General features: G+C 43.2%; 1 protein-coding gene across 2 annotated transcripts in view; it reads left to right on the forward strand.

Moving 5' to 3' along the window:
- Window positions 1–5,716, forward strand: part of LOC310785525 (H-2 class I histocompatibility antigen, Q10 alpha chain-like) — an 87,815-nt gene extending 82,099 nt beyond the window's left edge. For both annotated transcript variants that reach the window (XM_083646644.1, XM_083646645.1), the window contains exon 7: window positions 4,468–5,716. The gene's annotated coding sequence lies outside the window, so the exon portion shown is untranslated. The remainder of the gene's footprint in view (window positions 1–4,467) is intronic.
- Window positions 5,717–15,346: the final 9,630 nt, after the last annotated feature.

The raw sequence follows: 15,346 nt of genomic DNA on the forward strand, positions 1-15,346 counted from the left end.
GATTAGCAAAACCTGGGTACGAGTTAACTAAAATCCAGCTAGATGCCAATTATCTGGTTTAGACAAACCAGATCAATGGACAGATCCTGGATCTTCTTATACAACATTTGTGGTACAGCCCTCTGGTACGTGTCCTTGCCCAGAGAGTTTAATTCCAAAACGATCCTTTGAAAATAAGCGTTTCCTGTTCCTACCAAATGTTTTCTGGCAGGAGGTTAAGTCCACTGCTTACTACATAGTTCTGCTTTTGAGATTTGATGTGCTTCTGAAATATTGAAAGATGTATTTCACGAAAATAAATAGGTTGCCATTTTGGAATGAAGCTCATAATACAGTACAATATGCTACACCAAAGCTCAAAGATGTTTTAAAGGTTGCTCTTTGGTGCCCACAGACGACTTGTTATGTGGGTAGACTTAAGACTTGTTATGTGGGTAAACTTAAGGCTTAGTTCACACCGGGGACCCAAGCCTTGCCTACGCCTTGCCTTTACCCACGCTTTTAAATAGGCGTCCGTTTTAGTCAACGAGGCTGTGTACACCGGGCGCCTGAGCGTGAACCCTGCGTGTACCCACGCCTTGCCTGTGCCTTGCCGATTTTATCGTTTAGGCGTGAGTTCTATTTTCAAGCCGACTAGGCGCGTGCAGGCAGGCACTACAACAGTGTTGAGCAGAGAGAGAGAGAGAGAGATTGACGGGTGGCTATCACGTGGGGCTTTCTCCCTGTCGGCAAAAAAATCTTCAGGAGAGAGAATAGCGACCGAAGAAGCAAGATGGACAATGTTGTTGTGCCAGCACATATTCTTGCAAGATTACCTCTCTAAAAAGTCAGACTATAGTCAGACCTGGTTATAGCCTACATATCCAGCATCAATAGAACATTAAATATATCAGATGTATTTTACCTAGGCTACCCATGATAATTCGGGACCACACGTGAAAAAATACAGCTGGGAGAGAGGAGAGGCGCTTGTGACTCGGCTCCAGGTTCAGCGTGCAAAGGCGTGCGGTGTGATCGGTTCACGCCCAGCTCAAGGTCTGCAAGCATAGGCGTGGGTTGAGGCAAGGCAAGGCGTAGGTTCCCTGTGTCTGTGTGAACGTACGGTAAGACTTGTTATGTGGGTAGACTTAAGACTTGTTATGTGGGTAGACTTAAGACTTGTTATGTGGGTAGACTTAAGACTTGTTATGTGGGTAAACTTAAGACTTGTTATGTGGGTAGACTTAAGACTTGTTATGTGGGTAGACTTAAGGCTGGTTTCACACCGACGACCCACGCCTTGCCTTGCCTCAACCCACGCCTACGCCGAGCTGGGCGTGAACCTGTTACACGCTTTTGCGATCACACCGCACGCCTTTTGCACGCCGAACCTGGAGCCGAGTCACAAGCGCCTCTCCTCTCTCCCGACTGTATTTTTTCACGTGTTGTCCAGAATTGTCATGGGTAGCCTCTACTCTAGGTAAAATAAATCGGATATATTTAATGTTCTATTGATGCTGGATATGTATAACCAGGTCTGACTATAGTCGGACATTTTAGAGAGGTGATCTTGCAAGAATATGTGCTGGCACAACAACATTGTCCATCTTGCTTCTTCGGTCGCTATTCTCTCTCATGAAGATTTGTTTGCCGACAGGGAGAAAGCCCCACGTGATAGCCACCCGTCAATCTCTCTCTCTGCTCAATACTGTTGTAGAAACTCCATTTTATTTTGAAATTCAGTTGACTTTGCCAGTTCCCACGGATATTGTCGCGTTTTTCTTTCATGGCTTGACAGAAAAGCCTGCCTGCACGCGCCTTGTCGGCGTGAAAATAGAACTCTCGCCTATTCGATAAAATCGGCAAGGCACAGGCAAGGCGTGGGTACACGCAGGGTTCACGCTCAGGCGCCCGGTGTACACAGCCTCATTGACTAAAACGGACGCCTATTTAAAAGCGTGGGTAAAGGCAAGGCATAGGCAAGGCTTGGGTCGCCGGTGTGAAACCAGCCTTTGGATCACACCGCACGCCTTTTGCATGCCGAACCTGGAGCCGAGTCACAAGCGCCTCTCCTCTCTCCCGACTGTATTTTTTCACGTGTTGTCCAGAATTGTCATGGGTAGCCTCTAGGTAAAATAAATCTGATATATTTAATGTTCTATTGATGCTGGATATGTATAACCAGGTCTGACTATAGTCGGACATTTTAGAGAGGTGATCTTGCAAGAATATGTGCTGGCACAACAACATTGTCCATCTTGCTTCTTCGGTCGCTATTCTCTCTCATGAAGATTTGTTTGCCGACGGGGAGAAAGCCCCACGTGATAGCCACCCGTCAATCTCTCTGTCTCTCTGCTCAACATGTTGTAGTAACTCCATTTTATTTTGAAATTCAGTTGACTTTGCAATTTCCGACGGATATTGTGCGTTTTTCTTTCATGGCTTGACAGAAGAAGCCTGCCTGCACGCGCCTTGTCGGCTTCAAAATAGAACTCACGCCTATTCGATAAAATCGGCAAGGCACAGGCAAGGCGTGGGTACACGCAGGGTTCACGCTCAGGCGCACGGTGTACACAGCCTCGTTGACTAAAACGGACGCCTATTAAAAAGCGTGGGTAAAGGCAAGGCATAGGCAAGGCTTGGGTCGTCGGTGTGAAACCAGCCTAAGACTTGTTATGTGGGTAGACTTAAGACTTGTTATGTGGGTAGACTTAAGACTTGTTATGTGGGTAGACTTAAGACTTGTTATGTGGGTAGACTTAAGCCTTGTTATGTGGGTAGACTTAAGACTTGTTATGTGGGTAGACTTAATACTTGTTATGTGGGTAGACTTAAGACTTGTTATGTGGGTAGACTTAAGACTTGTTATGTGGGTAGACTTAAGACTTGTTATGTGGGTAGACTTAAGACTTGTTATGTGGGTAAACTTAAGACTTGTTATGTGGGTAGACTTAAGACTTGTTATGTGGGTAGACTTAAGACTTGTTATGTGGGTAGGCTTAAGACTTGTTATGTGGGTAGACTTAAGACTTGTTATGTGGGTAGACTTAAGACTTGTTATGTGGGTAGACTTAAGACTTGTTATGTGGGTAAACTTAAGACGTGTTATGTGGGTAGATTTAAGACTTGTTATGTGGGTAGACTTAAGACTTGTTATGTGGGTAGACTTAAGACTTGTTATGTGGGTAAACTTAAGACTTGTTATGTGGGTAGACTTAAGACTTGTTATGTGGGTAGACTTAAGACTTGTTATGTGGGTAAACTTAAGACTTGTTATGTGGGTAGACTTAAGACTTGTTATGTGGGTAGACTTAAGACTTGTTATGTGGGTAGACTTAAGAAAACAAGCAATGTAAAGTCCACAGTCTTTACATAAATTGAATGATGGATTATTTCTGTAAAAGTTTGAAGGTTGGGTTTGCTGCCATGTTGATGATAAAAAGGGTTTCATGTTGATGTGAGTCATCAGAGGTTTTCTTGTTGTTCTGTTGGCAATTGCTGTGGCTTCAATATTTTAACAATGCATAATTGCATAACTGCAATGGTTACTACTGTACATACTGTATAGCCTACCAGGTAGACTTTGAGCAACAAAGTCACAACATTGATAAGAAATAAGTTATTCCGCCAAGTAATGTAGACCTTCAAGCCCCCCTCGAGTCAGTTCAATGTTCTCTGCTGTATAGCCACACATCATCTGTGCTATACACCAAGAAGATACGCCCGGAAAAACAACGCAAGTTACACCCCGAAACAGTATTCCCTCTGTAGCTTAGCAGCAAGGATAGCTGCTGAAATATCAACAACCGGACAACAGATTTTAAATTTGATTCCCACATAGGAAGAGCGTGACTCGAAATGGTACAAGCTAATGTGTTGGTCACTCAGTAGTGTTTTGAGGCTGAAAAACGTTAGTAATACTGTGATGCGAACGCTCAGCCAATTATAACCAAGGACCAGAAATATCAGTTGTATCATAGAGCTGAACAGTCACATGACATATCTTGCCCCGGAAATGAGTTCCCCATTCATTTTCTCCATAGACATTCCTTATGTAACAAGTTTTAAGGCTTGAATGAGTGACCATAAAACATTTCACTTGGAGCAAAATCACAAATAAAGTCAGGGGGGAAATCAAAATGTTCTTGTTTGTTCCCCGCTTTTTATTTTTGGTTTTTACTCCAAGTGAAATATTTTTTTTTTTTTTATTATTGTTATGGGGGAAATAAAAATAATAATAATACTCATCATAATCATAATACTCATAATAAGTGTGTGTGTGTGTGTGTGTGTGTGTGTGTGTGTGTGTGTGTCTGTGTGTGTGCTCTTGGTCAAGCCCTTCTGAATAATGTAGATACAAAAGGAGATCAGGCAAAACATATTACGAAGGGGGGAAACAGCAATAAAAATACGTATAGAAGTAATGACAGATTGTCCTTTTATCTATCCAGTGCGCATATGGAAAATAATGCCCTTGTCCCCCTGCAGACCAGCCCCTACTCAGCACCGATCCCAGACCTGAGTCCAGCAGTGAGCAGATCGAGCAGAACACAGCAGTGAAGGTGAAGATGGGAACTCTCTCCAAAATAACATCACCCCCATCTGGATACACCTAGTCTCAACACCAGACCCATGAGAGTTCTTATGCTGATGCACTACGTTGCTGCATGCTGCAGATCTCTCTCTGGGTCTGGGACACTGCCCACTCCAAAGTGCTGATGGAATCCTAGCAATTTATGTAGTATGCGGTTAAATGTAATGTTGTCGTCGTCGTTGTTGTTTTTTAGTTTATTAAGATGCCCATTAGCTTGAGACTATTGGGCACTTAAAAATTATACAGTAGTTCTCTAATGCACAATTTTCTTATCATGTGTGTAATCTTAAAGTGGCACCAATGCCTCACTGTGGTTGGCCAAGGAGCTGTGGTCAAGGAGCCTCTTTCGTGCGGCTCCCCAAAATGTGTGACCGCACGTGGAGTCGACGTGATGTGAACAGAGCAAGGGCTGTGATTGGCCGTTGCCTTGGCCCACGTACCTATATCCGCTGATGTACTTCGGTATTCATTACCTTGTTGGGGTCTGGAAGGAACATTCTATCGTTTGTTGTAGACGTAGAAAGAGTAGACGTGAATATTTAAGCAGATAGAAGAGAGACTAGCTGAGGAGGTCTGCAGATAGAACCAACACCTCATCCATATTTGATCAACATATCCAGATGGCTACAAATTCATGGAGAGCGATGGCACAGTGCGGTCTCCAAGTAGCTGACGTTCAAGTATGACTGTCTAGCTGCTGTGGACGTCCCAACGTGAGGCTCACATTGAAGCATACAGTATATCTTACTTTAGTGATCATTGCCTTTTCCTTGAAAGAGAATATTTGCATGATTGCCTTATTATGGTTATCAGAATCAGAATCACGTTTATTGCCACAGTATGCAAGTTACATACGAGGAATTTGTCTTAGTGTCTGTAGGCTATGCAGCGTAGCGGTCAGATCAATATACAGAGATAAGAAGTAAGAAGATAACTAAAGACAATCACAACGTTGCAAGTGCAATCAAATCGAGTAAATATATACAATATGTACATGAGTGGAGGAGTGTTCCGCGGATAATAAATATGAATTTACGTAAAATTTACATGAGATTTACAGACTGAGTTAAATAGGCATTAAATAAGCAGTGAATTTACATGAATTTACAGTCCCAGTTAAACAGGCATTAAATTAGATGTGAGTTACAGTTTTATGGGGGGGGAGTTCAGCTGAGTTTAGGAGGAGGTAGTGAGTTTGTGTGTGTGGGGGTGGGGGGGTGTTGGCAGGGGCGGACTGGGATCATAATTCAGGCTGGGCATTAGACACCAAGCAGGCCAGGCCGATACGGGGCGACGTGCCGGCGTCCGAAGGGCGGTGGCGAAAAATTTGGGCCGTTTGAAGCTCAATTTGGGCCGTTTGAAGCCCAATTTGGGCCGTTTGAAGCCAGATTTGGGCCGTTTGAAGCCCAATTTGGGTCGTTTAAAGCCAGATTTGGGCCGTTTGAAGCCCAATTTGGGCCAAGTCCAATTTTACAATGAGATGCACCCACTTTAAACCTGAATAAAGTAATAAAACCACTAGTAAACCAGTAGGCGGCGCCTGGCCTGCTGTTCAGTGAGTGGCCTAGCCTGGCCTGCAAAAAAAAAAAAAAAGTAACCAAATCACTGAAAATCCCCAAATCCGTTCAAAACTCATTTTCAACCTTCTTTGGTTCATGACCAACAAATCTGTAGCATTGATATGTGAAGGGTTTCTGCAGGCCACACATTTGACTAAATGAACATCATTCTGTTTTGAAGAAGACTTGAAACTAGTGATTGAGACCACAAACTCATTAGAAAAGTGTTTACTCAGGTCATAAATCAGACTTTATCTTTTATAGAACATTTTCCAAGTGAGTGCAGCTCAAAATGCTTCACTATATCAGGGTACTATATCGTGACTATGCAGTATTAATGCAGTTTATTAACTGACCTGGAATAAAAGTGTATTTGAAACATATAGATCATGTCTGTGTTTTCTGTACAGAAGCCAACTGATTTAAAATCAAAATTGAAACTGCTCTCCAATAATGTGTTTTTACTGAAGAGACAAGAATATTACCAAACCAGATTCACCCCCTCCCCCACCCATTCTCTCTCTCCCTCTCTCTCTCTCTCTCTCTCTCTCTCTCTCTCTCTCTCTCTCTCTCTCTCCCTCCCACCCCCTCATTGATTTCTTTCTTGAAGCTGTCATTTTGACTTTTCGGTGCGACGCAGATTGTTTCACAACTGAAAGGTATTTTCTATAAGCAACTTTTTATGTGTCAGTTTAATCAGCATTATGTTTTATCATACTATTACTAAGCAGTAATTTGATGTGTTGCAGGTTTGAGGTTTGTACACTTAGTGTAGGCCTATAATATATGTGACATGTTGATGACATAACATCATCTCCATCTGAGAACCAGGGCCGGTTCCAGAACAAGATGACTAGGGATGCATCCTAGATAGGAAGGGGTGCAGATGCCCGGCCGAATTTTGACTAAAAATAATGCATTTTACCATAATTTCAAGTAGAATGATACCACCCAAGCAAGAATATTTCAAGTGTTTCAAGTGATTCACTGAAATATTTGGACCATAATGATAATACAATTATCTCAACCTTAAAAGGTTACATGTAGGTGCCAAAAAGCCATAAATTCACATCAAAGAACAAAGAAAAACAGCAATTATAATTCAAGTTTAAACAGTAAGTGTGCAGCTGCCGCATTTATTATTATTATTATTATTATTATTATTATTATTATTATTATTATTATTATTATTATTATTATTTTTAACCACTCTTTTCAACTGAGCATGCAGACAATTAAAATAAGGGTGCAATGCGTGCTTTTGCACCCCCGTAGAACCGGGCCTGCTGAGAACACCAAGCTGAGCTGAGCCGTCTGAAAACAAGCAGTGCTGCTGCTGACCTGTGCCTATATTAGAATTTAAAGCAGTGTTCTTCAGTGTAAAGACTTTGGGAGAATTTGGCCTGTTGGTCAGTGTGAGAACATAGACACCAAAATCATCCAGCTTCATGTAGGAGATTTTTACACAAAATGATATAAAATACTACTGAAGTAGCAGGGACTACTTTCCCTGTTTCCGTAGGAAGTGAAGGTAGTGGCTGATGGGAGACTCATGTGTACACTGAGTACTGATTTGGGACGCTGTGTGATACCGGTGTTTTTCAGCTCTGTTTACTATACGACTTACTTTACCAATTCCTCGCCTATCTTTTGCTATCTTCATCTTTTTTTCTGCCTGCGATATCCACATCGCTACTCAATAACTCTTCTCCTCAATAACCGCTCCCCCAGGGGATGGGTCAAATGCGGAGAACAAATTTCACACATTGTGTGACAATCAGTGGGACTTTACCTTTACCTTTACCTTCTCTCTCAATCTGCGGACATCTTACCATCGACTTTCTACTTAAAGGTCCCATTCCGTGCAAAAGCTGTTTTTACTTGTAAATGCATATATACTGCTGTCAGCCCTCCCTGTAATGAGTGGTCACACGCTCAGAACTGCCACAGTTGGATTTGTCCCTATCCAGCGTCCCTCTGCAGTCTCCTCCAAGCCACACCCCCAAACGCTTCGTTTGCCCAGAGGGGAATCTGGGGGAATCGGGACGTCACTAGCTTCCTCCTGCATACTGCGCGGGTCTCTCTCACACAAGCTACCTGCACCATTTAGTCTATAGCCACAAAATTAACACTTCTAGCTGGAGCGACGCCAACTGTACGTGATCCAGCAACTGCAGAGGTGCATTCGGTAAGTAGGCATTTTGAGATGTCCTCTTTAGCGTAGTACCGTTTAGTTAACGATAACTCGCAACCTAGCGTGCTGGTCCACAGACGCTAATCTGATTGGCCGCTGGGAGCCTGGGGCGGGCTCTCCCTCAGCGGCCAATGGGAACTGTTAGTTCTGAATATATTATAGAAACAGGCCGTTCTTGTGAAGCGACCAGAAGAGGGAGTGAGAACTCCGTCACAACAAACGGGTTTGCTATATTTTCGACAGATTAATCCAGAATCATGTTTTATGGACCAGAGACACACGTTTTTAAGAGGTTACAGCTGCACGAATTGGGACCTTTAAACCTGAAACAACCGTTCTATCGCTAAACGTTAGCCTAGCCGCCAGCTAGCAGCTAACGCTAACTCCCAACATCGGCAGCACCACAGTCAATGTCGTTATTCAGTCAAACTTGATCCAAAAAACAGTGAAGCACAACCACACTTTCAAACTTTCAGCAACTCTCCCGCCAACACTACTTCCTCCTTCCCCAAACCCAGATAAGAGTATGAGAAGGGGACAGCTCTTAAAGGTTGCCGCTAAAGCTTTGATTGGCTGAATAGGAAGGATGTGGCCAGCTGTGATTGGATTAGCAAAGCCTCCTACACCCCCAGGTAGATGCATAACACCTGAAGGAGAGAGGGAAATGTGTAAGTGAGAACATTACAGTGCCTCTTTCTGAAATTACATTAAAACTTCAGTAGGCTCTCTCTACCATTTATGAGCCAGAAAGAATGGAAAAAACTAAGAATAAAAAACGAATGGGTAGAGAACACTTTGAAAATATGGACCCAAATAAGGACTAAGTTAAGAATGTCAAACTCAATATCAAGAGCCACTAAAATTGCATTAAACCCAGAATTTCACCCAGCCAGTTTGTATACAGGCTTTAAGAAATGGATGGATAGGGGGCTGGTGTATATTGGCCAACTATTTGACGAGCAAACATTAACTCACCAGCTCAGTGGCCTTGTGGTTTGAGTGTCCGCCCTGAGACTGGGAGGTTGTGAGTTCGATCCCCGGCCGAGTCAGACCAAAGACTATAAAAATGGGACCCATTTGCCTCCCTGCTTGGCACTCAGCATCAAAGGGTTGGAATTGGGGGGTTAGATCACCATATGATTCCCGATCTCGGCACTGCTGCCGCTCACCGCTCCCCCAGGGGATGGGTCAAATGCGGAGAACAAATTTCGCACACTCAGTTGTGTGACAATCAGTGGACCTTTACCTTTAAAATCATTTGAACAACTCAGTGAGGAATTTAATCTACCTGCCCAAGACCATTATACATTTTTACAAGTTAGACATTATCTCCAGAAAAACAAGGAATGGGAAAACATATTAAGGGATCCATCAAACATAGAACAGCTCATTATAGACCTTATTCACAGCGCGGCCATCTTGGATTACGTCATCGCACAGGGTAAACAATGGAGCGGTAGTCCCAAAACCTGAGTTCTGTTCCACCAATTTCTTTTGATCAAATTGATGAATGGGCAGATGACAACGTCAACATCCCCAAAAGGATTCAAAAGAAGGGCTACAGTAACTGGATTGAAGGGTACATCCACGATATTCAAGATAAATTAGGGTGCAACGTTACTGTGTACAAAGACTTGCTATCTGTGCAGTGCTTGCTCCGCCGTCATATTAACTTCACTTATCGTGATTTTTGCATGTTAATCATGAATCAATCTAACACGATTCATTTGTAATCTGACAACTTTAGTAGCGCTAACATTGCTGACATCGTCAGTTAGCTGTAAGTAGATATTGGCCACTTGTAGGTGCTATGACGTTTCCATGCTAACATTGTTTTATTAAATGGATGAATGAGTGTTATTCTATCATTAGTAGCCTACTTTTCAGATAGGTTTAACATTGAAGGATACGTTCATATCAAATTACATAGCCTGGAAGCAATTGCTTCCAGGCTATGTAACGTTGAAGGATACGTTCATATCAAATTACATAGCCTGGAAGCAATTGCTTCCAGGCTATGTAATTTGATATGAACGTATCCTTCAACGTTAAACCTATCTGAAAAGTAGGCTACTAATGATAGAATAACGCTCATTCATCGATTTAATAAAACAATGTTAGCATGGAAACGTCATAGCACCTATAAGTGGCCAATATCTACTTACAGCTAACTGACGATGTCAGCAATGTTAGCGCTACTAAAGTTGTCAGATTACAAATGAATCGTGTTAGATTGATTCATGATTAACATGCAAAAATCACGATAAGGGAAGTTAATATGACGGTGGAGCAAGCACTGCACAGATAGCAAGTCTTTGTACACAGTAACGTTGCACCCTAATTTACCTTGAATATCGTGGATGTACCCTTCAATCCAGTTACTGTAGCCCTTCTTTTGAATCCTTTTGGGGATGTTGACATTGTCATCTGCCCATTTATCAATTTGATCAAAAGAAATTGGTGGAACAGAACTCAGGTTTTGGGACTACCGCTCCATTGTTTACATGGGTTGTAACGCAGGCTCAGATGCGTTGCCACCCTGTGCGATGACGTAATCCAAGATGGCCACGTGTGAATAAGGTCTATAAGAGGGGAGGAAGAAAAACTTAGGAAATAAATAATTTCAAAATTCTACAAAGCATTACAACATGATTTAAGGGATAAAGATTGGGGCAGCAAAAAAAGATGGGAACTGGAATTGAATAGTGTAATCTCTGAAATAGGCTAGTTGCACAAGCGATTAGACGAACTTCCGGTTTCTTGCCAACCCGGCGAGCCAGTTTCCGTTTTATCGTCTTCCTCTCCTTACCCGCCCGGTCGCTGTGCTAGTCGCTGTGTGTTGCTGCCTTCGCCTCTGGTGAAATACAATCGTGGCGGTGGTTTCAATTGTTTTGAGAGTGAAAAAAGTCCGCTGCTCAGGAAGCCCTTGTAGTTGAGTGCAGCGCTCCGCTAGGCCGCAGGCGGGTCTTTGGTGAAGCCGCAGTCTTGCCTGGTGAGAGGCCGCCGGGGTACAGGCTTCACTCTGTAGCGCCTCTGCCGTCCCCGCGCAGCGCATGCATGTGAGTTTGACTAACTACAAAGTGATATCCATTCTCCTGGCCGATTGTCACATTTGCCCATGTACACTGTAGGTCATTTAGAGGCACCAGTATTTCATAAACAGTTTAAAAGTTCTGTGGATGGATTTAATTGTAACGTTATGTTATAGCCTACTTCGGCTATAGGCGGAGGACAGATATGCGGTCGCTATGACGACCAGCTGTGGGCGGGGGCAGATGATCGGCGGTCGAAGCAGAACATCCATCGGGCCAAAACGAGTAGAGCCGAGTGGTGACGAGCTGTGCAGGGCAGTAAAATGTGGTGGAAATGAGCCATATTAGGCTACTGCTATCTAATAGTGCTATAATACTAATATTATTACTACCACTACTTACTCAGATACTGATATACGAGGGATCAGCCGAGCAGCATTTTGGTAAACAAACCGCGTCACTGGGTGGCAACGGCAATGGAAGCCTATGCGTGAGCGCGAGTTTGAGCGTCTGACTTTAGCCGGCTGACCGTGTTTACAATTTAAAAACTGCGACAGTTCACACAACTTTAACACGACATGCATAATTATACATCAAACTCTTGAGCTAATTCTGCTCTCACTCAGAATGTCAAAATATAAGCGTAATATAATGTGATGTATAGTTTTTGAGATATTAAAGTTTGTTTGGCACAACTCATACTAGTTAACGCAGGGTTACGCATTTTTGGGTGGCAGTGACGTCGCGCTGATTCGTCCCATAGCTCTCTTACATTTTCTATATATATACTAGGGATCTCGCGTGCTACGCGCACTCGATTCCTAGGCTCGCCTGCTGCGCGGCCTTGCCCGTCCTGCAGCTCGCCGAGCTGGCCCTGCAGCTCGCCAAGCTGGCCATGCAGCTCGCATTCGCAGCTCGACCACTGCGTGGGCTTGCCGGCAGCTCGGCTGCTGTGGGGCCAATGAGACCAGCATCACTGATGATGTCAGATTTATGACATCACTGATGATGTCACAGTGGGATTTATCAGTGGGATTTATGAGGGATTTATGACATCACTGATGATGTCACAGTGGGATTTATGACAGCACTGGGATTTATGAGATCACTGATGATGTCACAGTGGGATTCATGACATCACTGATGATGTCACAGATTTATGACATCACAGTGGGACAGAGAAACAGACAGACAGACAGAGCCCTAATAGCTCCCATTTGTATAATGATGATGATGATATCCAAAGGCCCACTGTTGTGTCAAAAAGTGGCGCCGTGGGAGGTCATGTTTTCGCCCATTTGTCCGTCTGTTTGTCTGCAGGATATCTCAAAAAGTTGTGAACAGATTTGCACTAAACTTTGCAGAAAGGTTGGTCATGTGACCAGAACTGATTAATTTTCCACGCCCACTGTCTAAAAAGGGGGCGTGTCAAGGGGATGTATCTTCAATCATAAAAAGGGCCTAACTTCCAAATAGACTCATGTTTGTAGAAAGTTTGGTCATGGGCCAAGGATGAACTGATTAACGTTCCATGCCCACTAGCCAAAAGGGGCTTGTCCAATGGGTGTGTCCAATCAGTAAGAGGTGCCTAACTTCCAAATGGATTCACATAACATCACGAAACCAGCTTCTTCCCAACCGCCATCAGCCTCATCAACAAGGCCCGGAAACCCCTTCCGCCAAGGACCTCACCAACAACCCCCCCCCCCCACACACACACACACACACACACAAACTCACTACCTCCTCCTAAACTCAACTGAACCCCCCCCCCCCCCATAAAACTGGAACTCATATCTAATTTAATGCCTGTTTAACTGAGACTGTAAATTCATGTAAATTCCCTGCACATTTAATGCCTTTTTAACTTAGCCTGTAAATTGTACATTCAATGTAAACTCTTATTTAACTCAGACTGTAAATTCATGTGTGAAGATGATATTACTAAACACTGGTTCGCGTTTGATTAAGCTTGCGTTGCCCAGAGACCTTATTAGAAGCATCGCACCAAAAACCCATTCAAAAATCCCATAGGCGAAAACAGTGAAGAACCAGGAGTGTTAGCATCGATGATTTCCGGACTCGTTCCTGCGGCTCTCTATTTAACGTCTATTTAACTCAGTCTGTAAATCTCATGTAAATTAATATTTATTATCCACAGAACACTTCACCACTCATGTACATATTGTATATATTTACTCGATTTGATTGCACTTGCAACTTTGTGATTGTCTTTAGTTATCTTCCTACTTCTTATCTCTGTATATTGATGTGACCGTTACGCTACATACAGACAAAAATTCCTTGTATGTAACTTTCATACTGTGGCAATAAAAGTGATTCTGATTCTGATTCTGATTCTGAACTTTGTAGATAAGTAGGTCATGGGCCAACTTAGACCTGCTTAACTTTCAACTGGCCAAAAGGAGACATATGGGGGTAGCCAATCATTCCAAATGGCTTCACGTAACACCACGCCATGGAGGTAGGTTACCGAGTGCGCTCTTATGTTTTGTTTGTTTGTTTTTTAAGTACAAGATGTCAGATAGAAAAAAAAAAGAATGCACGGTATTATACTGGGGTTGCACGGTGGCTCAGTGGTTAGCACTGTCGCCTCACAGCAAGGTTGTGGGTTCGAATCTCCACCCCGCTCCCTTCTGTGTGGAGTTCACATGTTCTCCCCGTGTTTGCGTGGATTTCCTCCCACAGTCCAAAGATATGCTGTAGTACTATTGTATGTAATCTAGAAAAATGTGTAGTATGTGTATACATTATGCTATGTGTAGATGTAGTAGCCTAGGCTATAGGCCTACAATACCATGATGATGCCTTTGAGAGGGGGCTATAAACATACCAACATGCAAAAATTAGACAAACATTTAACGACAATAATAATAAAAAATATAGCCGCAAGCGGCGATGCGGGGTCCAAGCTTCCGGTGACTTGGGGGGTATATGTCAGATAGTGCACATTTATTCAGACTTGGTATGTGCACAAGTAAACAAAGTTTGGTTGAGATCCGGTGACCTGACGGTTTCCAAGCAGTACTAGTAGTAGTAGTAGTAGCAGTAGTAGTAATAGTGTTGGTAGTAGTGGGAGTGGTAGCAGTAGTAGCAGCAGAAGTACTAAGAATAGTAAATGGTAAATGGTAAATGGACTGCATTTATATAGCGCTTTACAATGTGCCTACATTCACCCATTCACACACCGAAGGCGGCCAGCTGCCACGCAGGGTGCTGGCACAGCCATCGGGAGCAATTTGGGGTTCAGTGTCTTGCCCAAGGACACTTCGACGTGCGGACTGGAGGAGCCGGGGAATGAACCACCAACCTTCTAATTAGTGGACAACCCGCTCTACCTCCTAAGCCACAGCCGAAATTGCTTTTGGTGACTATAGCCAGCACCCTGCATGGCAGCTTGTCATGCAGTCCATTTACCATTAAGGACATTTTTGTATTACACACATAATGCACCACTTTACATTAAAAGTATGCCCTGAATGGAGGTGTTTGAACTAATTGGTGTGGGTTGTGCTGTTACAATGAGCACATGAGTGACAAGGATAATTCAGATTGAATTCTCTTTTTGGACCTTTCACATGTGAAGACACAATAATGTATTGGAATGTTTTTCCTGTCTCATCTGAAAGAAGGCTCCCAGCAAACACAATTACATCATGATGATGTTCTGATATCATCTTTCAGTGACGTCCAGGACTAAGCCAAATCACAGCCGATTTGGGGATCATTTAGACATCTACACAGGAATGTCAAGATGACGTCGAAATATGACATTACCATGAATAGGCATATTCAGTTATTCTGCTATGTACACAGTGTGTATTCAGCAGCGTTATACATAATTATATCCAGACTTTATTCTACATTTTCAAAAAATAAAACAGATACCTGGCCCTGGTTTGAACCCAGGACCTCCAGCTTTTGTGTCTGCTACTTCACCCCTACACCATCCTTCCACAGGAATGAC

Source organism: Poromitra crassiceps, assembly GCF_964638095.1.
Source record: "Poromitra crassiceps genome assembly, chromosome: 11".
In the NCBI taxonomy this organism is placed as follows: domain Eukaryota; kingdom Metazoa; phylum Chordata; class Actinopteri; order Beryciformes; family Melamphaidae; genus Poromitra; species Poromitra crassiceps.